This window comes from Dioscorea cayenensis, chromosome 15, assembly GCF_009730915.1.
Source record: "Dioscorea cayenensis subsp. rotundata cultivar TDr96_F1 chromosome 15, TDr96_F1_v2_PseudoChromosome.rev07_lg8_w22 25.fasta, whole genome shotgun sequence".
NCBI lineage: Eukaryota > Viridiplantae > Streptophyta > Magnoliopsida > Dioscoreales > Dioscoreaceae > Dioscorea > Dioscorea cayenensis.
This window is the reverse complement of record NC_052485.1, coordinates 11,600,352-11,626,411: the sequence shown is the minus strand read 5'-3', so window position 1 is coordinate 11,626,411 and position 26,060 is coordinate 11,600,352. Positions and strand designations below refer to the sequence as shown.

General features: G+C 42.0%; 2 non-coding genes across 2 annotated transcripts; one reads left to right on the top strand and one right to left on the bottom strand.

Annotated features, from left to right (window-relative positions):
* Positions 1-9,983: 9,983 nt before the first annotated feature.
* LOC120278325 lies at positions 9,984-10,093 on the top strand. Its single transcript, XR_005541661.1, has one exon. It is a non-coding gene; the product is annotated as a small nucleolar RNA R71 (small nucleolar RNA).
* A 10,877-nt stretch (positions 10,094-20,970) lies between these two features.
* LOC120278379 lies at positions 20,971-21,077 on the bottom strand. Its single transcript, XR_005541710.1, has one exon. It is a non-coding gene; the product is annotated as a small nucleolar RNA R71 (small nucleolar RNA).
* Positions 21,078-26,060: the final 4,983 nt, after the last annotated feature.

Genomic DNA, 26,060 nt, shown 5'->3' with positions numbered 1-26,060 from the left:
TGCAATCCAGAAGTAAACCCTCCTTGTAGTCCGTAACGATGGTCTTGTGGAGTCGCCTCGTCTTCTCCAAGGGTTTCCTTCTCAAGCCTAGGGCACACCTCGCCGAATCGATGCTGATGAAAGCTCCCCCAATAACTATCTTACGAAAGAACGCGATGTTGAAGGCCGTAGAACCACTCCAAAGACCTAAACAAAGCTTCTCCAAACCCTAGCCTCGAGCGCCTCCAAAGGTGGGGAAAAGATGAGAAAAGGATTAAAAAAGGGATCCCCAAAATGTTTGAAATCGTGGCTTATATAGGGATGTTTCGGGCATCCACATGGCCGTGTGGAATTTCCACACGCCAGTGTTAATTTCTCCAAAACGTATGAAATTGTGGCTTAAATAGGAATGCTCAATGTAAGAAAAGAATACTTCGTATTACTTATACACAAGCACTTATCAAACACCCCCACACTTAAGCTTTTGTTTGTCCTCAAGCAAAAATAAAACATTAAAGTATATAAGAAGGAAAATTGGAAGTGCTTGGCCTTAGGTTCACCAAAAGCATACAAGGGAAGCATTCTACATGTAAGGAAACATTTCAACACTGAATAAGAAAAATCAATGCTCTAGCTAAAAACTTAACTCAAAAAGGACAGCAACCCGATATCGTGTAAGTGTGTGTAAACTCACTCAAGTCAACCCAACGCATACTCCTCAAATCTGTAAGTAAGAGGAACTTATTTTTTACAAAAAAGAAAGAAAAGGTAGTAGTTTCACACATCCTCTAAGGTATCCCTTTCCTAAGCGGCCGCTAAGGTGGCTTTCATAATTTTGAGGTGGTAGCTCTTTCTGAAGGGGTGGTAGCTTTCACTCATCCCGTGAGATAGCTCTTTCTCAAACTAGGGCATAACTAGTATCCGACTTATGAGAATAGCTACATACTTCATAGGTGGTAGCTATTTTCACCCCTAATGCATAAACAAACAAACATATCTATTTTTTTCGCAGAAATTAAAACAAGAAACAAACTAATTTAGTCTCTTCAACCTTGAACTTGAGTTTCTACAAGGTTTAATGAGCGAATAGTGCAACAAAGTGTCAATCGGCAAAAATTCCTAAGAATTCAAGTAAAAACTAGAGCATGAGAACATTCAATATTAACAATTCTCCTAAACTTAAGAATACAACCATTGCAAATAAGGTGAACTGCCATTGGCTACATGAGCATGAACAATGAAGCATAAGTATAGAACATGTGTAATATGAACTCCCTCCCCCCTCCTCCCCCTCCCACACTTAAGATGTACGTTGCCCTCAATGTCTGCATGCAAGGACAACAAGATATAAAACAATCAAAACATATGTGTGGAGATGGGCAATTGAAACAATACTCCCCTGAACTCCTAATTGTACGTTTGATGGAGCTAATTTCATTAAGAGTTGAGTTCCAATGGATTGTGGAGCACACATGACTATGTGAATGCCACATTGACCATGTCCATGACTATTCCTCAAATTGTAGACTCACAAGAATATCTGCACGTATACACAAGGGGGTTCAGTGAAGCTTAACAAAAACAAAATAACTCGAGTACATAAAGATATGAAAATGAAATTTAACTGAAAAGACTGAAAATAAAAGACAAACTCCAAAGGAGGATCCTTTCTAAGTAGTAAAAGTCTAAAATAAAATACGAAAAACATAAGAAACAACGAAAGATAAAGACGCCTTAAGCGTTGGTGTCCTACTCGATCGGCTCTACTATTGTTGTTGAATCAACTGATGCTAGTGGTGGTGATGGTGGTGCTAGTAATGTCAGAGGAGTCGGTGAAGCTCTGGGTCTCATGATAAAGGGAGAGACAACATCTCGCTCTAGTAGCTGTTGTAGTGTGTTGAGATGTACCATCACCTCTGTATGGTTCACAGCCTATGTAGCGTGAACCTCAGCCTATGTAGCACCCCTACAGCACTCTCGAGCCTCTCAAATTGATTATAGGCTCGAGAGGGAGAAAACATAAGCACTAGATCTGGCTTCTGTGCTGCAGGTGGTACCTTAGTCTCCATCTGTACTTACTAGGGCTCCTGTACCGGCCGAGTCTCCTCTACTGCGTCACCCTCGGCCTCAGCTGTCTCAGGTAGGGGCATGATCATCACATAGATGCCGTTTCTGTACCTCTTCTGTGTCACCCTCGGCCTCAGCTAAGTCACATCGTCTCGAGACCGATGGGAGATGGTACAATAATCTTCTTAGCCCCTCGAATGGTTTCCAGAACACCCAACCCCATGATAAGTCTGGTGATGTATGGGCCTGAGAAGATCCCTCCCACCCTGGCATACTACCCCTGATGCCTTAGGTAATCTACTAAAATGCGCCCAAGGTGGATTGACTCACTTTGCACCATCGAATACAAGTATAATAGTTCCTGACAGCTCAAACTTCCCATATTGTCACCACACCAGTTCATTGACCTGCTGAGAAAGGCGTAGAGATATAGGTAAACTAGTCAAGTGAAGCACGTCACATTGGAAACTCCTGGCTCATACTGCCCCTGCCCACACAACTCTCTGTAGGCACATTATGGCACCAAACTACAGGGATAGTCTGTAGACAACTGCCCATACTCCTCGATATCGGTAAAGGCCTCATCATATAATCCAAGTCGGATCAAGAACTGGGAGATGCTCATACTGTGGTACTGACTGAACGTAAGGAACTGAATAGCATCTATGCTGTCAAAGCTACTATATGATTGGTCAAACTCTAAAGATGCTAACACCTCCAATGTTAGCATATGAATGACCGGCTCTTTGATGGAAAATAATCTGCACCAACCACCCACAGCGAGGAGTTCCTCCATCTCATTAGCTATCTCATCCCCCAACTATATCTCTTTGAGTGTGCTTAAATCTGGGAAATGAGATTGGCCGAACTTTAGCTTCGACAAGCGCTGAAATAGAGCCTGATGCTAGGGAATCGCAAGCTCCATATGTTCTGGCTCATGAGAAAGCTCATGCGGATGCTTGTCAACCGCTTTCTTTAATCTAGGGTTCTGAATTGAGTGAAAAGCCTCTTAAAAAATTTTACCACTGTCCGGGCATCATTAGTGGGTAGAGCTTGAGCCTCCACCCATTTAGAAACATTATCAACCGCTACTCGAATATATTGATTACTATTGGATTTCAAAAATGGTCCCATAAAATCAATACTCCATACATCAAACACCTAGCAAAATTGCATCGGAATCTGAGGCATTTCATCCCGATGCGATAGATTTCTGGCCCTTTGACAACTGTCGCATCGAAGAACAAACTGATGTGCATCCTGAAACAAAGTTGGTGAATAGAATCTGGCAGATGACGTGTTCTTCGCAAATATATCGGTCGCACACAAGTAATATAGAAGTACTTTGTGAGGGGAGTTGTCGGAACTCAGGGACAGGATTAAAAATACTAACTTAACACTGATCTCTAGTGACAATTAAATAGATGATGAATTCGAGCAAAATGAGAGAATATTTAAAGGGAATATATTAAAGAGAAAGGATGGAGATAAAGGCAATTGGATCAAGTATCAACAGAAGAGAACAATGCCCCAGGATGTTCCCCTTGCACTCGGGAATGCTCACTCACTCTAAAGTTCTACCAGATACATTCTAGGGTTCTAGTGTGTGCTCAGTAGTAATGTGGCAGCTATAGTTCTCATATACACCAAGTTTTGCTAAGGTAACTATCACCTCTTGCACATTAAGTTTTGCAATCACGCAAGATAATCACAACTACGGCAATCCACAATCAAGTCATACCCAAGCAACTTTGCAAATCAAACACATCAAGTTATACCAACACAAGATTAACACAAGAACCAAAATAACTCCGTAGATTAAAAGAGTAAAAGTGCTTTTAGCATTCAAAGTAAAAGGTTCCCACTCCGGGACACCGTGGCAAGATAGCCCCTCATGGGTGGGTACAACATGGATGAGAAAGGACTAGATCTAGAGAAAGAAGATATGACCCCCTTTCACTCTAAGATATGCCTCCGATGTCGAGCTTCTTGTGCTAACACCACTTCTCTTGTGCATCCCACTAGTTCTGCTACGCCCTAGAAGGTGTGGATAGGCTCGATCTTTGTCGTCAACAAATTCCTTGCACTAGAGAAGAAAAATCCCTAAACAAAAATGAAGAGGAACCCCTAAAATGGGAGTTAAAAAGGCTCATTTCTGGCTCGACACGGTTTGCGCAAGATCGTGTCTTAAACTGTGTCATGCTGGGGGTGATAAAGGTAATAAGCAGTGTCTCAGCCTGAAAAGTTTGGTGGCAAGGACACGATCGTGTTGTGAATGTGCAACATTAGGACATGATCATGTCATGGGCACCCAGCTCGTGTCAATAATTTTCTACTGAATTCGCAGATGGCCTTTGTTTTTTAGGGGCATTGACAAAACTATGTCCTGACTGTGCTGATCTTGCAAATATCCTTCAGCACCAAAATCTCACTGAGTCAACAATTGGCTAAGAACTTCGAGGGGCATGACACGAGTGTGTCCTGCCCTTGTTAGGCTTGAACACTTGAACTCCTATGGGGTATTTTCATCTTGAATTTGCCCCAAAACATATTGAGCCCCTGTTTCTTCACATATGACAAGAATACCCATAATAGTGTTGCTCATGTATGAAAGTACACTTGAGAACAAGTAAAATAACGAAATTAAGGCATGAAAACATATATACAAAGTACACTCATCAAGTACCACCACACTTGAGTTGTTGCTTGTCCTTGAGCAACAATCATACATTCAATAACAAAGGCGATGAGTGCGATGTTTTCGATCTCAGGATAGAGGTGATAAGTTTTAAATAAAGGGGAGACATGGGCGCTAGTAAAGACATGAATGTACAAGAACGACAATATTCTTGCTCCCATTACCTACTATGTGTGTGTGTGTACAAAACCCTACTTGTGTTCCCCATAGTCAACAATATTTACAATGACACTAAACGCAAGAGTGATAGCTTCATACAGCCTAGAGGTAGCCTTTTCCCTGGGTAGCTTGTCAAATGCACATTTGTGGTGCCCAAAATCTGAGTACTCAAGAGTGGCTTTCACTCATCTAAGGTGATAGCTCTTTCCACCAACTTTTTACAAAACTAAACTTTAAAAAATTATTGGTAGGGCATTCCCAATAAGAAATCCAACTTTCCAACATTTTTTTTAAAATTTTTTTTTTACACAAGGGGAGTGTTGAACCACAAGTAGTGTAAGGTGACTAAAGTTTTAGGTTGGGGAAGTGAGAGTAAGTCGTAGTTTTACTACAATGGTTACTAACACACACTTTTTCCCCTAAGTTCAAACATCACCTGCTAACTTATCATAGATCATCATGAACAAGGCACTCATTAGCCATACAAACATGCAACCCTGCCCCACACTTGATAGTAACATTGTCCTCAATGTAAATAAACCATACAATGAAATGAGTAGAAATGCAAGGAGAAGTATAAAGCCACTGCCCTGAATTGAGAATTGAATTTTGTTGTGGACAAGTGTAATCTCCCTCAGAACAAATACACGGAGAATGAATTGGCGACTTTCACGTGATGTAAACTCCAAGCAACCACACCACTCCTGAGATAAAATTTAGGACACAAGGGAACTAACAATCAATAATAGGATAAAAAAGCAGCATCTAGAAAAGTAAACAAACCAAAATGCCAATACAGCAGAGAGAATCCCATGCTAACTAAAGTACAAACCAAACTATGAAAAGAGAAAATAAAAAGCAAATACAAATGAAATAAAAGGATTGCTAAATCAGAATGAGTCACTCTCTACACCAGTGTAGTCGCCAGAATCTCTGATGGGGAAAGTGGCTGAGGTGCAAACACCGACACCCAAGTCGATTGTGTTAATACTGATATGCCGAATGGTGCGCGCAGGGGAAGCGGGCTCCGATGAGACACAAATTCCCAGATGCTCAGCAATGCGCACCACATGCCGCTGTAGCCACTGGAACTCAGTAGATAAACAGAATATCAGTCCAGAAGCGGTAGATGGTGGCTGTGAACGCAGCAGAGAAGATGTGGCAAGAAGTAGCTCGGGAGCAGATGTAGAAGCAGGGGCAGCAGTGTCTGTAGAAGGCTAATCCCCATGTGAAGTGATATTGTATTCAACCCCCCCGAACAGTTGTGACCCTATGAACCAATCTCATAAAACAAAGTTCCTCTAAAGTAATAGGCGCCATACCCCCAACCGCACGCATCATGTCAGCCCCCTGACGAATGCCTATGTGGCGGACTAGACGAGTGATATAAGGACCGATGAAGATAGCACCCATAACCAGTCAAAGTATGTGCCCTGATAGGAGACTGATATAGCAACCTCATATCCTAAATGTAGATAAAAATTGACAACCCAGTGCTGTCACCATACCCTGTCAAAGTATGACTGAGCAAGAAATAAATGTACTACAGTGCGGGGGAGCAGAGTGTGGTGGTCTTGGTGCGACGGGGATCATAGGTGGGAGCAGAGCTCAACCATCGCCAAGCATCGAAAATGGGCTCCCCTGCCGATCTAGAAGTTAGCAAGGCATCATAAGTAGAGGTGTGCATGAACTCATGCACTACAGTACACCAAAAACCTGGAACTGAATATAATCTGCACGGTAAAACACAACGTACACCTTGATAGGTCAAAAGTGGACAACACCTCGAGTGCCAACTGCTCATAGGTATTGTCAGTGATCTAAAATAGCTGCCCCCATTCCCCAGTACTCAATAATTGCCACACCTTAGCCTCAAGTCTGATCTCTGGCAAGACGTCCCAATCTATTTCTCGTGACTCACCAAAACGCCTACAAGAAAGACGAGCATATCTCTTAATTTAGGACTGAGCATGAAGTGTGGGCCAATATTCCCCGCCAGGTGATGACATGTCAGACGTAGGTCACTTAGAATGCCCACCAGCAATATTCTTCTTCGGTATGATCTGCAAATAGAACACAAAATAACTCAAGTCAAAAGTATCAAATCCAAGGTTAGACTTGATCATGCTAGGGCACTGCGACCATGTCCAAGCATGAAGCAAATCAAAACTCAGTCAACGCACAATCGTATCGCATCGGACACGATCATGCCATTGTTGGTCTTCGATCCGAAAAGAGGGGCTATAACAACATCCCCTAAGGGCTAACGCACAAAGCTGAAAGGTATGCCAACCACACGAATGCAAGAACAAAGAATAAAAAATAACATATAATCGCACATTCAAAACACCAAGTACTTGCAATAAATAATGGAAACGTGCCGAAATCAGGGAAATCCTAGAAAAACAAAAGAAGGTTATCGATGAAAGGGACCCGTCGATGGATGTTGCAACCGGGCGCACCACACTAACTAGGCCGAAAAGGAGGGGGAAGCATTAGGTGATTCCAAGGGAAAAAATGCGGCGAAAGGGTATGGCTACAGGTGATAGGGTTTTGAAAGAAAGCGCCAAAGCCATAAGGTCGCACCCTGCACACGTCCGCTATGCGTGCATGTCGGATCGCAAGTTTGGGGCACGAAAATCAAGTGCCGACACCAAGGGAGCTAATCCCCCCAAAAATCACTGAAGAATGGCAAAATTAACAATTCAGCCCGGACACGATCGTGCTCGGAGTAGAGAGTACGTGTTTCACATTGACGCGATCATGTCAGGCTCGTGTCGACCCTGAAAATTTATCAAGATTTCTGGTCAGAGAAAATCAGGGGCGTACACATGAGCGTGCCCTGCCCGTGTCCTGCCTGTGTCTGTCCTAAAAATTTTTAGAGTAGAGAATCTTCCTCCCAAAATGAACGATAAAGCACACGACCAAACATAAAATGCAAAATGACATGAAAATCAAACCAAATAGATCACGGCAACCATAAAACCATGAGAGAGAGAATGTCATGAGGCTAGGAGACAGTGAACCAAAAAAAAAAAAATGAAAAACAGAGATAACCAACACAAAAAATAACTTGGTTGCCTCCCAAGAAGCGCTTGTTTAATGTCACTAGCTTGACTTACCTATTACACTCTTACAGAGGTTCATGAAATTGAGACCTCTCTAGGCCACCTGAGACATAATTGCATACATACGACGACAAAATGTTAATTAAATGGATCTCACCAAATGCTCGAGTGCCAACATAATTAGGGACACACGGTTTAGGCGGTTAAGTGAGTGTCTTTTTCTTGTTACATGTTACCTTCTTACACCACTTCTTCGCGAGGAAGATTTGCCTCTCAGGTGGCTTGGAGCCCATGCATACTAACACTTCAAGACCCTGGACTTCCTCTGTTGCTAAACCTAGTTCATCATCCTCAAATGGGATGTCTTCCAAAATGTTATTAAGTTCATCCCTCAAGAATGTCTCCTGTATCAAATTAAAAACAACCTCATCAACCACATCAACAAAATAACAAGTATCATCAAAATCCATCGCATGTCGCATAGAGCCACAAAACCTAAATGTGGTTTCTTCATCACCGACTTGTAGAGTCATTCGTCCATCTTTCTCATCAATGAGAGCTTTGGATGTCACCGAAAATGGTCGTCCCAGGATTAAAGGCACTTCCACTTTATCATCAATATCCAAGATGACAAAGTCTACCAGAAATTTAAATTTCTCTACCTTGACCAAAACATCCTCAATTATACCCCAGTGGTCTTCCGGTGGATCGGTCTGCCAATTTGAGAGTTATGTTTGTAGGTTTAGGCTCACCAAGACCCAAGCTCTAGAAAATCATGTATGGAATCAAATTAATACTTGCCCCAAGGTCAGCAAGTGCCTTTTCATTAACCAAACCTCCAATCTTGCATGGAACAATAAAGCTCCAGGATCTCGCTCCTTCTTGGGGAGATTGTTGCAAAGCAAAGCAGAGCACTCCTCACTCAGTGTTACTGAAGATACATCCTCCAATTTCCTCTTGTTGGTGAGCAATTCTTTCAGAAACTTAGCATACCTAGGCATCTGAGCGAGGGATTCTACAAATGGAATATTAATATGCAAAGTCTTGAACATGTCTAGGAACTTTTGTATTGCTCATCTTGTTGGTCTTTCTTTACCTTGGAAGGAAAAGGAAGTTTCTGCTGATATAATGGGACTGGAGTTTTGTTCTGTGGAGCATTGTCTATTTCAGAGATCACCACTGGTTCAGTAACTGTCAGTTCATGTTCCTACTCAACCGGATCTTGTAGTTGCTTCCCACTTCTTAAGGACACACCCTTCAATGACTCTTTTGGGTTAGCCACCGTGTTGTTTGGAAGGGTCCATGGTAATCTTTCTTCAACTAACTTGGACATTTGAGCCACTTGATGTTCTAAGCTCCTAACAGTTGCATTTGTATTTCTAATCATCTCTTCATGACCGCCAAAACGGGTCTTCGCCCTCTTAATGAATCGAGCCATTAAATTGGTGAGATCATTAGTAGAATCAGAAGAGGATAAAGACTGTGATTGTGATGCAACCTGAGGTGGGGTCTTATACTGGTGTTGTGTTGCTTGACCTTGCCCCGACTGATTACATGAAAAATTTGGATGATTCCTCCACCGGGCATTGTAAGTGTTGCTATATGGACTATTATGGTAATGACGATTCTGACCAAGGAAATCCACTTGTTCAATGTGCTCTGCGCTTACATCACAAATAGGTCAGAAATTGGAGTAAATTGAATGGCCGAAGTTATCCTGAATGGGCCTAGAGCTTGAAGATGGGGATTGCATGTTGTCTAACCTTTTTGATATTGCTTCAACCTGTGCTGCAAGAGTTGTGATGGCATCTACTTGATAGATACCACTGGATTTCACAGGTTTGTTCCTTTCAGAACTCCATCGATACCCATTGCTTGCCATTTCTCCAATCATCATTTGTGCCTCATTAGGTTGCTTGTTACATAATGAAACCCTGATGGCCGCATCAAGCATCTGTTTGATCCAAGTGTATAGCCCGTTGTAGAAAATTTGAATTCACATTTACGGAACAATTTCATGTTGTGGGCATTTCCGTAGCATCTCTTTGTATCTTTCCCATGTCTCATACGAAGATTCTTACTCTTCCAATTGATGAAAGAAAGAGATATCGCTTCTGAGCTTGGTGATCTTTGTAGGAGTGAAGTATCTAGCAACAAATAACTCAAAAAATTTGCTTCCATGTTGTAAGAGACATAGGTAGCAAGGAATTTAGCCACTGCTTAGCCCTTCCTCACAATGTGAATGGGAAGAGTCTCAAATGAACTACTTCCTCGGGGACGTTGCTTGCCTTATATGTGTCACAGATTTCCAAGAAATTTCTGAGGTGCTTATATGGGTATTTATCCTAAACCCCATCGAATTGACACATCTATTGCATTAACTGGATAAAATTTGGCTTCAACTCAAAATTATTTGTAGTAATGGGAGGATGAACAATGCTGGTAGGGTCGATGTGCTCCCACAGGTCATACACTTGTACCTAAGCTTAATAGATGAACCTTATGTAAGCGCATAAAAAATTCAAAGTAAAGCAAGAAAGTAATGACAAAATAAAGAATGCGACAAAAAAGAAAGAATATATACACAAATATGCACAATATAAGCAAACTAGAACACTAGATTATAAGCTTTCTTAATAGTTTCCAGTCCCCGGCAACGGCGCCATAAACTTGATGTGTTCTTTGCAAGTATACGGGTCGTACACAAGTAATATAGTAGTACCCTGTGAGTGGTAGGGTTGTCAAACCTCAGGGACTGAACTAAAAATACTAACTTAACACCAACTTCTAGTGACAATTAAATAGATGATGAAGTTGACCAAAATGAGAGAATAATCAGAGTAAAGATACGAAGGATAAAGGATGGAGATAAAAGCAATTCGATCAAGTGTCAACAGAAGAAAACAATGCCCCGGGATGTTCCCCTTGCACTAGGGAATGCTCACTCACTCTCAAGTTCTACTAGGTACATTCTAGGGTTCTAGTGTGTGCTTAATAGTAATGTGGCAGCTATGGTTCCCATATACACCAAGTTTTGCAAAGGTAACTATGGCCTCTTGCACATCAAGTTTTGCAATCATGCAAGATAATCACAACTACGACAATCCACATATCAAGTCATGCCCAAGAAACTATGAAAATCAAACACATCAACTTAAACCAACACAAGATTAACACAACAACCAAAACAACTCCGTAGATCAAAAGAGTATAAGTGTTTTTAGCATTCAAAGTACAAAGTTCCCACCCCGGGACACCGTGGCCAGTTAGCTCCTCATGGGTGGGTACACCATGGAGGAGAAAAGACTAGATCTAGAGAAAGAAGACATGGCTTCCTTCACTCTAAGATATGCCTATGATGTCGAGCTCCTTGTGCTAACACCACTTCTCTTATGCCTCCCACTGGTTCCGTTACGTCCGAGAAGATGTGAATAAGCTTGATCTTCATCGTAATCAAAGTCCTCCTGGTGGAGAAGAAAATTCCCAGAACAAAGATGAAGAGGAAACCTTAAAACTTGAGTTAAAAAGGCACTTTTCGGGCTCGACATGGTCTGCGCACGATCGTGTCTTAGACCTTGTAATGTTGGGGACAACAAAGGTGAAAAGGAGTATCTCAGCCTGAAAACTTCAGTGGCAAGGACATGATCGTGTTTTGACCCGTGTAATACTAGGATACGATCGTGTCATGGGCACCCAGCTTGTGTCAATAATTTTCTACTGAATTCACCGATGGCCTCGATTTTTCGGAGGCATTGACACGACCGTGTCCTGACTGTGTCGACCTTGCAAATATCCTTCAGCACCGAAGTCTCACTAAGTCAACAATTGGCTGAGAACTTCGGGGGATAGACACAAGCGTGTCCCGCTCATGTCAGGCTTGAACACTTGAACTCCTATGAGGTATTTTCATCCCGAATTTGCCCCAAAGTGTACTAGGCCCTTGATTTCTGCACATATGACAAGAATACCTATAATAGCACTGCTCATGTGTAAAAGTACACTTGAGAACAAGGAAAATAATGAAATTAGAGTATGAAAACATGTATGCAAAGTGCACTCATCATCAGACAAGGTTTTTTAGCAGTTCGACTAGACGCATTATGCCCCCTCCCCCTCCCCCACCCACAACCGGCCCAGAGTGATAATGCACAAGGATGTCCCAACCTTCTTCCCTTGATATACATCTTCGGACCACATGATCTACACAAATGCAAAACAGGAATGGATCATCCCAAAAGTAATTCTTTAAATCACTGAAGAACTTTTTCTTTTGTTGGAAGGTGAGGCCCGGCTTAAGCACTTTCCCCGATGAGTAGTTTGTGAAATCCGTGAACCATGGAGTGTCCTCTGATGCCAAACTTTGGAATGCATACAAATGCTTCTTGGGAAAAAAATTGTTAATTTCTTTGTTTGATGGATCTTGACCTTCACAACCCTCCAATCGAGACAAATGGTCTGCAACCACATTTTCAGTCCCTCTCTTATCTTTTATCTCCATATCAAACTCTTGCAAGAGTAGGATCCAACGGATCAACCTCGGTTTAGCATCAGCCTTTTTCATGAGATAACAGAGTGCCTAGTGATCGGTGAATACAATGACCTTAGATAAGATGAGGTATGGCCTGAACTTGTCAAAAGCAAACACCACTGCTAATAATTCTTTTTCTGTAGTTGTATAGTTCCCTTGAGCACTTGTAAGAGTCTTGCTAACATAATAGATTTGTTGGAACCATTTACCTTTCCTCTGACCCAAAATTGCCCCAATAGCATAATCACTTGCATCGCACATGAGCTCGAAGGGTTCGTTCTAATCTGGCATGATCAGAATTAGTGTTTGTACTAATTTTTCTTTCAACAGATTAAAAGCAGTCAAACAATCATTCCTGAAATCAAAGAGAGCATCCTTTTCAAGAAGTTTTGTCAGCGGTTGAGTGATCTTCCAAAAATCCCTGATGAACCTTCTGTAGAAACCCGCATGCCCCAAGAAACTTCGAATTACTTTCACATTTGTATGTGGAGGGAGTTTTTCTATGACTTTAATCTGGCATTCTTCTATAAGCAAAAGTACTATAGGGGCAAGTAAATATTGTCATCTCTTGATCTTATAGAGCTATGGGTATTTGAAAGTATCCTTACATGCCATCAAGGACGCAATAAAACTAATTCCTAACCAATCACTCCAATATCTAATAAATAAATGGCAATGGAAAATAATCATTTTGAGTTGCATCATTCAACATTCTGTAATCAATGTAGACATGCCAACCTGTAACTGTCATGGTTGTAATTAATTCATTCCTTTCATTTCTCACCACAGTTATTCCTATTTTCTTTGGGACTACTTGAATTGGGCTCACCCACGCACTATCAGAGATGGGATAAATGATTCCCACATCCAGAAGTTTTGCCACCTCTGTCTTGACAACTTTCTTCATGTTTGGGTTCAATCTTCTCTAAGGTTGAATCACAGACTTGTAATTGTCCTCCATTAGGATTTTATGAGTGTAAAATGAGGGATTGATGCCTTTTATATTAGAAATCTTCCAAGCAATGGAAGATTTATGTCTCTTCAACATGCTCACAAGCTTGTCCTTTTGATCTGCAGCGAGGTTTGAAGCCACAATAACAGGGATCTTTGATCCTTCCATTAGAAAAGCATATTCCAAATATGCCGGCAAAGTTTTAAGCTCTAACTCGGGTGGTTCCTCAATGGATGGTCGCAATTTGTTCTCCCTCAATCTATCAATTTGCTCGAACTGTGCTGAACCTTGCTCAAGAGTGTCCTCTAAACCATCCACTTGTGTATATGATTCTGGATTGATCTTCAATAACAACCACATTCTCTATCTCACAAGTTTCCAGGACTGCCTTCAAAATATCCAATGAGAAAATTTCATGCCTTTGTTCTTGATGGAAAGAATCAAACTGAGCAAGGACCCTCTCCAAACTTCTGTCCATAGAGTAGCCCATAGACAATAGTGTTGATTTTTCAAACTGATATAACACACTTTCCAGTTCACAATTTGTAACCTGAATCTCATTAATCTGATCAACAACTGATTCTTCCCCAGGGTGGTTGCTTGTATGGTGCTCTTGCACACAACAGCGTGTAGTAGACTATATTGCAAACAATTACATCTTTAGTTCTATGTTTTCAACCATTCCTGTGATGGTGTCAAATACTTCAGTTATGTTGATCTTCTTTCCTGAAATCAAAGAAAGAAAAACAAATCAAAATGATGGAAGGATAAGAAAGAGTGAAATAGAACAAGTAATGAATAGCTAAAATAGCAAAGTGCAAAATAATGCTTCCAAAACGCATATTCTCCAGCAATGGTGCCAAAAACTTTGACACACCCTTTGTGAGTGCATACTGTAAGTGCACGATTTATCGAAGTAATAAAGTACCATAATGAGTGGGTAGTCGTATCGACTAGAAAATAGTGCTCGGAAACACAAGTGTTGCTATTTAGCTATAGTAAGATGATTTAAGATTAATGTGAACAATATCAACGTAAATAGAAATAAAGAAAAGAGGAAAGCAACACAATAGAAGCAAGGAGAGGCAATCAATAAAAAATGGGCAACACGGGCATTGCTCACCCTATGACTATTGTTTTAAGTGCAAGACTAATTATTATGTCTCCTAACCGATGTTTAATTAGTTGTAGAAATCCTAAATCACACGGTCCCAATACTAAGGTCAACCGTGACTAACCCTACACTATGCCGCGGTGAAAAGGAATACTCTCAACACCGCACACTGTGCAAGGTTGTTTAAAGCTCTAGAGACTCCAAGTGATAAACCCTATTTCCTAATATAGATCTAACCCTTTGGTCTAGTCGAAAGAACCCTAGGTACGATTAAGCCCTAGCACTAAGGATTACTTCAACGCTTGACTCTGTTCCTTGCGCAACTAAGCCCCAACGGAGTTTGTCTCTTAGCACTTCACTTTATCATGACCGCAAAGAACTCTTGGAATGTGGAGATAGGATAAATTACATCAGAAGGGAAAGGGGACGTTCTGCTACCTCTTGTCTCATCCTCTCGACCCTCTCCAACCATGCTTTATCTAACCCTCATAGTGTGTCACTCATCCACAAATATTACAATGATAGATTCTCAACCCTAATGTCACTCTAAGGGAAAATCAATGCAATAATCATTCAAGGTTGGAACTCAATTAAAACATCAATTAAATAAACATAATTAAAGGTCAATGAAACAAAATTATCCTAGGGTTTACAAGTTCAAGCACTCACTAGGGGTTTAGCTCTCCATGGAGTGATATACAATAAACAATAAAATTGAATATGAAAGCATGCAATCCATAAGTCAAGCCCCTTTGTAATCCGTATCGATGGTCTTGTGGAGTTGCCTTGTCTTCTCTAAGGATTACCTCATCAAGTCTAGGGCACACCTCACCGAATCGATGCCGACGAAAGCTCCTCCAATAACTATCTTCCAAAGTAACATGATGTCGAAGGCCGTAGAACCACTCCAAAGACCTAGCCAATGCCTCTCCAAACCCTAGCCACAAGTGGCTCCAAAGGTGGGGAAAAGATGAGAAAAGGATCAGAAAAGGGATCCCCAAAATGTCTAAAATTGCGGCTTAAATAGGGCTGGAATCGGATATGCACACAGGCATGTGGATTTTCCACATGCCCGTATAAATTTCCAGAAGTTGATTTCTTGCGAGCTGGGAATAGTAACTGCTACAATGATTTTGCTACAATAAACTGCTACAGTCCTTCACCAAAATAATCCCAAATCAACACTTTTCATCTAGGCCACATGAATGGGCACACATCCATGAGGTAGATCATATTACATCTTCAAGTAAACCATATTGACGAATGATCTTGCTAGCATTGCACAAGTTAGAACACATGAGTGTGACTGCCTTTGTGCCTCTCCAAATTAGGTAATCGCTTGAGCACAATGGAGGTTGGCACACACCCACATGTCTTTGAGCACAACTTGTGTCTTCACGTTTGTTCACTCCAAGACTTCATCAACAAATGCATCCACGATCTACTTTTGGTCTATTTCTTCAACAATTGTCTCTATAACCCTAAATGCACAAAAGAACACAAATACACATGCATAAGTGATAAAATCTGAGAAAAGTAATGTTCAATGTCAGAAAAGAATACTTCATATTACTTATACACAAGCACTTATCATAAGTATTATGCTCGATTTGAGGAATTTTAATAAGTATCATGTATTCTCAAAAATGTGTTGTAATGTGGAATATGGCATTTTCAAGACTTGTGATAGTTTTGAAATTGTGTTCCATCTATTGGTATAAGATGATGAATATGAACAAATTCAATCAAAAGCTTTGGAAAACATTGTGAATTGGCAAAAAGGACTGCCAATCTTGAAAAGGAGATACATAGATAAAGAATCCTCCTAGGATGTCAAATGAAGCGCTAGACTAGGATATTGAACTAAAACTAAATCAATTGGACTGCGGATATTCCTAAAATATGCTCACCCATTTCTCAAGGTGATGAACAACTAATCCTCTCTAGATCTACATTGGAATATCTTCCTAATTTAGACATTGTAAGATTGCATTAACGCTATCTGAACCCCATGAAAAGGTTTAAATCTAGATTTTCTAAATTATAATAATCCCTTTCTAAAGAAGATTAATAACTAATCCCCTAGGAAACAAAATTGAGATCTTATTCTAATCTAGATAACTGCATGAACGCTTAATGAAATCTAGAGGTATGACAACCCTATTTACCCTTAACTAACTGCGATAGATCAATGTATGTGAATTTCACAATCTCCTACACATATATCATGAATGAAATCAAGCCCTCACCATAAAGAAATCATGACATTCAATACATATAATTGAATCACAGTAAAAATGAATGCAAATATATAGCCGATATTCAAAGTCGAATACAAATCACATCCTACGGTTCCTCAATGTCCGAACACCATAGCATGTTTAGTTCCTCATAGTAATACAGTCAACAGAAAATGCAAATTGCATCAAATGCAATCCTCAGTAATTAATTTTTAAAATATATAATTTGAAATGATTACGTTGGTATCCATCATTGATGAATACATTTCTATTGGTAAAGAAACTTTTTCGTTATAAAAAGTATTAACTTCAGATAATTCTATGTGGTACAATGCCATCATTGTTGGTCTATAATACATTCTTTACATTGCACAAAACAGTTCATAGCTTGCCATGGTCGAATAGTTTATTATGCTATTGGCGGCCTTTTTTCATATCCATAGTTACTTATATGATAGTACAATGCCAACATCGTCATAAAGGTCCTGCTACGTGTCTACTTCTATTTTTGACTGATAATTTAGGTTTTGTAAAACATGCTTGCCCACCCATTTCTTTGATTTTTTTCAAATTTGATGAATGGGCAATACCATTAATGTGCATGGTGCTCCATAAGTGCATAGGTCACAAAAGGAATAAAGTGATAAAGGAGGTTGTCGTATCCCCCATGAATTAGGAGTGCTAGTAGTTTCTATTCCCTTACTATCTAGCCCAACAATTAACTTGAAATGAATTGAAGTGAAATGAAATTGAAATTGAAATTGAAATTGAAATTGAAATTGAAATTGAAATTGAAATGGAAACTAAATTAATCCTAAAGAAGAATTCTAAGAGCAAGAGCCATAGATAAAGAGGCAATCAAGTCAATGAGAGTATTCAGATTAAGTTCCACCAATGACTACACTTGCAATTGAATATAAATATTAATTTAGAAATTTAATTTATTGGACAATAGAAATTTAAGATCATAAAGATAGCTCTCTTGAGTCTATCAACGACTAGTCCCCTTTTAGGCCTTGGTGAGGTCTCTCTACAACCTAGGTATTGTATGACCGCATTAACACTCAATGAATCTCTAAAATTAGATTCAAGCTCTCACTATAAACCCTAGGAGGAAGAATCACAATACCTTATCTCTACAGACATCAATGAATCTCTTCGTTTATTCTAGATCTCTACAAGGAGGATTTCTCAATCACAATGAATAAATCATACAAGGATTGAAGCTCTTGCTATAAACAATCTAATATATTGAATATAATATGAATGATCACAAGAGAATCAACATAAATCAATAAGAGCTAATGTCCTATTACAAGTTCATTATAGGTTTCCTCAAATCAAAATACTTAAGCAAAGTTGAAACTATCATGCTAATAAGGTTCACAACACAACCTATGGACGAAAACATAGAAATATAAATCATGCTAGAGTCCCATGTTGCTTCAATGAATTAATGAGGATGAGCACCTTTCTCTAATCTCCGAATTCCTCATTGGATGCCACACAAGCAAGATGGATAAACCTTCCTTGGATGACTTCTTTGAGCGCTTCATTCTTGGTACGATCCTTCTCTAAAGTAGTGGTAAACTTCTCTGAAGGCTAATTGACCTCCCACAAGTGCACGGGTGATAAGTGCTTGTGCGATATGAATGCGAAGCGTTCATTCCTTATGTTGAGCATTACTTTTCTCGGGTTTTTACACTAATACGTGTGTTTTTATGTTACTTTCGTACAAGCAGGGTTGTGAGGCCGAGTATGAAGGAAAGAAGCCAATGTGGAACACAATGCACTGATTTTGGAGGAAATCTTGCTAAGGTTCAAACCCGAAGATATAGGTCAGGTGTGAGATGCTAGAGTGTGTGCCAACCTCCTCGTATTCGAGTTTGGCACATCCAATTGCAGGGGCACAAAGGCAGTCACACTCAAGCATTCCGACTTATGAAAATAGAACAAGAGCTCCACCAACTTGCCTATCATTGAAGAAGCAAGTGATCTACGACCTGAATGTGTGCCCGTTTGCGTTACTCTAATGAAAGTATGGATTCGGGAAGCTATTCAGGCCGGATACTGTAGCATAGCACTGTAGTGGCACGGTAGCAAATACTGTAGCAGCACTGTTCACAGCCGGCCGAGAAAAAACAGGAGTTCAGAGAATCCACACGGGCGTGTGGAAATTATCCACGCCCGTGTGGAAATTCCACACGGGCGCGTGAAGCATCCGCGCCCGTGTAGTAGCCCAATTCCAGCCCTATAAAAAGCCGATTCAGCCCCGATTTTAGTATTCTCTCCATCTTTTCCCCAACTGGAGAGAGGGCTTCGGCTAGGGTTTTGAGGGATATTGGCTAGGATTTTAGAGAGGTTCTACGGCTCCGACATCGTCATTCCTTAGGAAGAAGGTTGGTAGGGGAGCTTCCATCGAGGTGTATCCTATACCGGACGAGGGAATCCTTGGACGACGAGTAGAGGACTCTCCATAAGACCATCGACACGACCATCGAGGGGATTTCTTTATGGATTCATTGCTTTTACATTCTATTTCTTTGATTGTACTTAGCTCCATGGAGAGCTAAACACCTAGTGGGTACTTGGGTATTTGTGAACCCTAGGATGTATTCGTTTCTTTGAATCTCTTTATTATGCTTTCAATAAATTGATGTTTATTGTGAGTTCCAACCTTGAATGCTTGATTGTATGAACATTTCCCCTAGAGTGACACTAGGGTTAAGAGTTCTTGTTGGTAACCTTGTGAGTGAGTGACACACCACGAGCGTTAGACAGAGCTAGATTGGAGAGGGTGAGTCGAGAGGTACAGGAGCGCCCCCTTTCCCCTCCGATGTGATAGATTCTACCTCCGTTCCTCGAGTTCTTTGTGGCCAAAATATAGTGAATGGTCTAAGGGATGACCCTCCGCTGGGGCTTAGTTGCGCGTGCAATGGACTGAAGCGTTGAGGTGATCTTAGTATCTACGGCTTAATCATAATTAGGGACCTTCCGCCTGGACCAAAGGGTTAGGTCTATAATTAGGAAGAGATTTATCACTTGGAATCCCTAGAGCTCATTGCAACTATATGTGAGTGCTAGGTTGAGAGGTTATCTAATCTCTCATCCGGGACTTGTATAGAGTTAGGCATAGTTGACCTTAGATTTGGACTATGTATTTAAGACTTTCCACGACTCACTATTGCATTGATTAGAAAGCATAATAGAGAATTCTTGCACTTGAAATGATTATCCTAGGTGGAGCATTATCCGGGTACCCCATCTTTATCGATTGCCTTACCTCCTACTTTACTTTTGCTCTCTTACTTGTTGTTTTTATTGTCGAGAATTGAATCATTGTCACACTTATCACTATTGATCTTTTACATAGCTAAGAATCGAATTGAGTGTTTTTATCCCCTACTCCTTGTGGATTCGATACCCGCTCATCCGGGATTATTACTTCGACAAACCCGTGCACTTGCGGGATATACGCAAGGGGACCTTGTCAAGTTTTTGGCGCCGTTGCCGGGGAGTAGGCATTTAGAGATACTTTGCACTTTGTTTTCTTAGCTATTTCACCATACATTATATTTCGTATCTTCTTATTCTATCATCGTTCTGATTTCTTTTTCTTTCTTTTTGGGTGCAGCTCCAGGTTATGACCCGAGGGAATCCCTCAATATTGATTGAAGGGGATCCCGAGCTTGAACGTACACTGAGAAGAAAAGGAAAAGAGCCTGTGCAAGAATAGTCTAATCTAGCTAATTTAGAAGTAGAAGAATCTGAAAACATGGCAGAACAGAACGAGCAACAACGAACATTATCCGATTATACCAGACCTTCAGTGTTGGGGACACAATCGAGTATACTGCATTCCCCGATTACAGCTCAGAACTTTGAGCTGAAGCCGACATTCATCCACATGTTGCAGCAATCTGCACAATTCAATGGTTTGGCCGATGAGGACCCAAACAGTCATATAGAGAGCTTTCTAGAGGTGTGTGATATGCTGAAGATAAACGGAGTGACGGATGATGCCATCAAGTTGAGAGCTTTCCCATTTTCCCTAAAGGGGAGAGCGAAGCAGTGGCTACACTCGTTACCTAGAGCGTCAATTACCACGTGGGAGGAGATGGTAGAAGCTTTTCTAGCCCGTTATTTTCCTCCCGAAAAATCAGCAAAGCTTAGGAATGAGATCTCATCCTTTGTTCAGTTGGAATTGGAGTCTCTATTCGAGACATGGGAAAGGTTCAAGGAGCTTCTGAGAAAATGCCCGCAACACGGATTCCCGGAGTGGATGATTGTTCAAACCTTTTACAATGGTTTGAACCCGAGTACAAGGCAACTCTTGGATGCGGCAGCAGGAGGTACCTTGGGTAGCAAGACCCCCGATGAGGCCCATCAATTAATTGAGGAAATGGGGTTAAACAGCTACCAATGGAATGCTAGGGAGAAGAAAAAGGTGGCCGGTCTCCATGAAATAGATGCGGTAACTTCATTGGTGGCTCAAGTGGAGAATTTGAGTAAGAAGTTGGATCTTCTAACTTCAAACAAAGTAGCAGCCATGACTAATTGTACCTGGTGTGGTGGAGGACATGCTCCCTCCGATTGCCCGATCTCTATTGGTGATGTTTCTTCGGTGGAGAATGTTGATTTTGTAGGTAATGGAATGAGACCTCAAGGAAACCCATATAGCAACACCTACAATCCAGGTTGGAAGAATCATCCCAATTTTTCATGGAGTAATCAAGGTCCACAAAAGGCCATGGGGCCACCGGGTTTCCAACAACAACAACAAGCCCCTCAGGTGGAAAACAGAGTCTCAGGTTTGGAAACCCGAATGAGTGACTTAGAGAAGCACTTGGCTAGATTTGTGCAATCTGCAAATACAAGGTTTGAATCAGTCGAGGCTACACTTCGCAACCACACCGCCTCTTTGCATAATCTTGAAAATCAAGTGGGGCAAATTACGAAGTCTCTCTCCGAAAGGCCACATGGAATCTTACCAAGCAATACAGAGACCAACCCTAGAGAGCATGTGAAGGCGATCACTTTGAGAAGTGGTCATGAGGTTGAAGGTAGGCTTCCAAGTGAGAAGCCAAAAGAACACGCACCCGAGGTTATAGAGGTAGAAGAGGGAACAAGCAAAGAGAAAGAGGTGGCATCCCCACCTTTCAAGCCAAGAATCCTTATCCCTCTAGATTGAAAAATGACCAAGGGGATGAACAATACAAAAAGTTCCTGAGTTTGTTCAAGCAACTTCACATCAATATTCCGTTTGTTGAGGCATTGGCCCAAATGCCTAAGTATGCGAAGTTCTTGAAAGACTTGTTGACTAACAAGAGGAAGTTGGAGGAAAGTGATTCAGTGATTTTAGATGCTTCATGCTCGGCAGTATTGCAAAAGAACATGCCGAACAAGAAGAAAGACCAGGGAAGCTTCATCATTCCGTGTAATATTGGCAATCTTGGTGAGGAAATGGCATTGGCGGACTCAGGGGCAAGTATCAACATCATGCCATACACCTTGTTTCAAAAGCTAGGCTTGGGCAAGCCTAGTCCTACTCGGATGACTTTACAACTGGCGGACCGACCATTGCGACATCCAAGAGGCATCATTGAAGACGTGCTTGTCAAGGTGGACAAGTACATTTTTTCGGTTGACTTTGTAGTGCTAGATGTCGATGAGGATGCGGATGTAGCCTTGATACTTGGGAGACCGTTCTTGTGGACTTCCAAAGCATTGATTGACATGGACGGCGGAGAGCTCACATTGAGAGTTGGAGATGACAGTCTCACATACCGCCTTGCTGAAGCCATGCGGCATTCTCTTGACTTCGATGATACTTTATACTTTCTAGACACTACTGATGAGATTATTGATGAATATATGCAGGAAATGTTCAATCCGGATCCGTATGAAGGTTTGTTCAACCAAGAGGAGGGACATGAAGATGTAATGATGCTTGGATCGACGGAAGAAGTACCATCTACCCCGGGGATCTTGAAGAAGGTGCTCCGGAAAATGAAGAGGGCTTGCAGACTCCACCGAAAATGCTCCAAGGCTGTTGGAGACGTACTTGAGCCAAAGAAGTTGGATGAACCATTGCTAGGTGGTCCCAAGCCCGATAATACACCCTCTACCCTCAAGAGACTCTACACATTATGCTTTCAAGCCATGGGTAAGAGGACAACCTTCATCTATGAACCCCCGTGAGGTAAAACAAGGTACGTCAAGCTAAGTGACGTTAAACAAGCGCTTCTTGGGAGGCAACCCAAGTGTTAACTGTTTTCTTATTTTTTAGTTGGTTTTATTTTTTGCATGAATAAATTGTTAAGTGTTGGTGTCTTGATTTTTACATGCTTGTGCTGCGATTTTATTGTGGGTTTTTAAAGTCATTGTGTGTTTTCATGTGGAATTGGCGAAGTTTGGTCGTTTGAGCTCTATTTCATGTTTTTCAATGGTAAAATTGCATAATAGAGCAGGCTCTAAGTGTGTAAACATGTTCAGAAATCTTCTGTAGAGCTTGCAGATTTTTCTAAGTCATCTAGAGAAAACACATGGGCGTGTGGAATTTCCGCACGCCTGTGGAGTTGCACTGCAAGCTCATCCACAGAAGGCACAGGGGCTTGCGGCTACCCCTATAAATGACCATGCGATTGTCACATGCCCGTGGGTAATTTCCGCAAGGGCATGTGAATTCCTGCAGAGTTGGGCAGATTATCCCGGGAGGACACAGGGGCGTGGACTCGCCCCTATGGGCGACCTTGCGAACCACGCACGGGCCTGGGTAATTTTCACACGCCCGTGCGAAACTCTGTAGAGGAGTTCTCTCCATCCCGAGAAGACACAGGGGTGTGTGGCTGCCCCTATGAGATGGGCATGTGAATGTCTACACCCGTGCGGAATTTCCGCACGGGCGTGTGGAACACTTGGTATTTTTCTCGGATGTCCAGAGAAGACACAGGGGCGTGCGGCTGCCCCTGTGGATCGAACGCATGGGCGTGGATATTTTCTACATGCCCGTGCGAGAGCAGTCAGAGTCAAAGGAGTGTTTTCCCGAAAGCACACAGGGGCGTGTGTGCGCCCTCTATGGCTCTCTTGTAATGAAGCGCACGGGCGTGGGTAATTTCCGCACGCCCGTGTAGATGCACAGAACGCCAAGGGTTGCGAGTTCTTTTTAAAGAAGAATAGTTTCTCTCCTTCTTCACGTCCTCTATTCATCTAAAAACACTCTCACATCAGTCTCCAACTCCATAGCGCTAATTTGGTAGGATTTTTGCGCGGTTTTCCGGCCGGTTCCTCATTTTCTCATTCCATCTTGTCGGTAAGCCCTATTTATCATTTTCTTTGCCAATTCATGGTTTCCATCGATTCATCTGGTTAATAATGCTTCGTTTCTTCAATTGGAAAGATGATTTATGTTTATAACGAAGTTAGAAGTATTTTTATGTTTTATTTTTGGATTTTTGAAGCGCGGCCGTGCGGTTTTCACGCCCCGTGGTTCCACACGGGTGTGCGGAAATTTCACATGACCGTGTGGATTTCTGCAACATTATTTTATCAACTTGTTTAATCGATTTTGTTTCAAGTTTTACAGATTATGACACCTCGGTTGAAGAAGCAAGCTGATAAGACGCCGCGTGAGTCATCCCCTGAGCCTGAGGGCATGAGTTTTGCGATTCCAGAGCATCGGGTTCGCTATGAGCGCTTGTCAAAACTCCGGTTCGGACAGACTCGATTCCTGGACATGACTATACTGCGAGATCTACAACAGGGTGATGAGTTCGCTGATGAGGTCGACGATCTCGTTTCAGCAGGTGATTGGCGGCAGTTATTGACGATTAGAGAGCCAGCCATCCGAGAGTTTGCACTGGAGGCGCTATCATCATTCAAGTTTGACAGATCGTACGCGAGCTTCGATAGTTTGGACACCATTCAGTTCAGAGTATTTGGACACCACCATACCTTGAGCGTTACTCAGTTTTTAGTATGACTTGGCTTGTATCAGGAGGCATTCACAGATACGAAGGAGTATGCTCAGTTACCGACTAATTATCCTGGAACCTTGACCCCGCAGAGAGCTTACAGAGTGCTATGTGGTCAGGGTCAGTACGAGCCGGGGTTGTCCAAGGCCACGTGCCTTTCCCGACCTGCATACAGATATTTACATGCCATCATGAGTAGGTCGGTGAATGGCCGTGGTGATAGCACTAGTGTTCTGAGCTGACAGGAACTACTGTATCTGTACTCGATGGCCCAGCACGTACCGATTCACTTAGGGCACATCATGGCAGAATACATCAAACATCAGGGGCACTATGCTAAACTGGGAGCGATCTTCTCGGGCCCCTACATTACGATATTAGTGCTGGGCATGGGTCTCTTGGATTCGATTCGCGGGGCCGAGAAGATGAGTATACCTGCTCCCCTGAGGCTAGAGACGATGAGGTTGATGGGCATGGTCCACAGGGTTCGGACAGGGGTTTTTGCTTTAGTGCTACCAGCTCCAGAGATAGCCGAGGATGAAGGTGATGAAGCCAAGGCATCTCAGCCCGCTCCCGAGCCTCAGCCAGCCCCGATGGAGACTGAGGTACCTCCAGTGGCAGAGGAACCACCCCCCGTGCGTATATTTTCACCATCTCGAGCTTATGATCGCTTTGAGAGGCTCGAGAGCGCTTTGGGGGTGATACGGACTTAGGTAGCTGAGGCTCGAGCCGAGATTGCAGAGATTAGGGATACGCAGGCCACTTTGTACACAGAGTTCATGGCACGTTTTGACATATTATAGCAGATCTTAGAGCGCGACGTCGCCTCATCATTTGTCTTGCGGCCGAGGACTCCTCAGGCCACCTCAGTTCCTCCTGCACCCTCATCCCCTACCCCTGCACCGGTGGACCCACCATGTGCGTCTTCACCAGCAGCAGTAGCACCGGAGCCCAAGGGCGACACCGATATTTGACTTTTAGTTCTTTTACTTTTATGCACTTTATTTTTAGACTTGTTCACTCAGAAAGGATTCTCCTTCTGAGTTTATTTTTATTTTGCATCTCGAGTTGTATGTATTGTCTATCTCTTATATATACTCGAGTTATTTTGTTTTTATTGAGCTTCACTGAACCCCCTCGTGTATGCGTGCAGATGGTCTTGTCATCATGGGAATTGAGACTTTGTCATGGGCACGACCAAGATACTGTAGAACTTGGCCGTGTGAGGTTCACAACCCATCGGAACACTACTCCCATGGAATTCGCCTCATAAAACGCAACA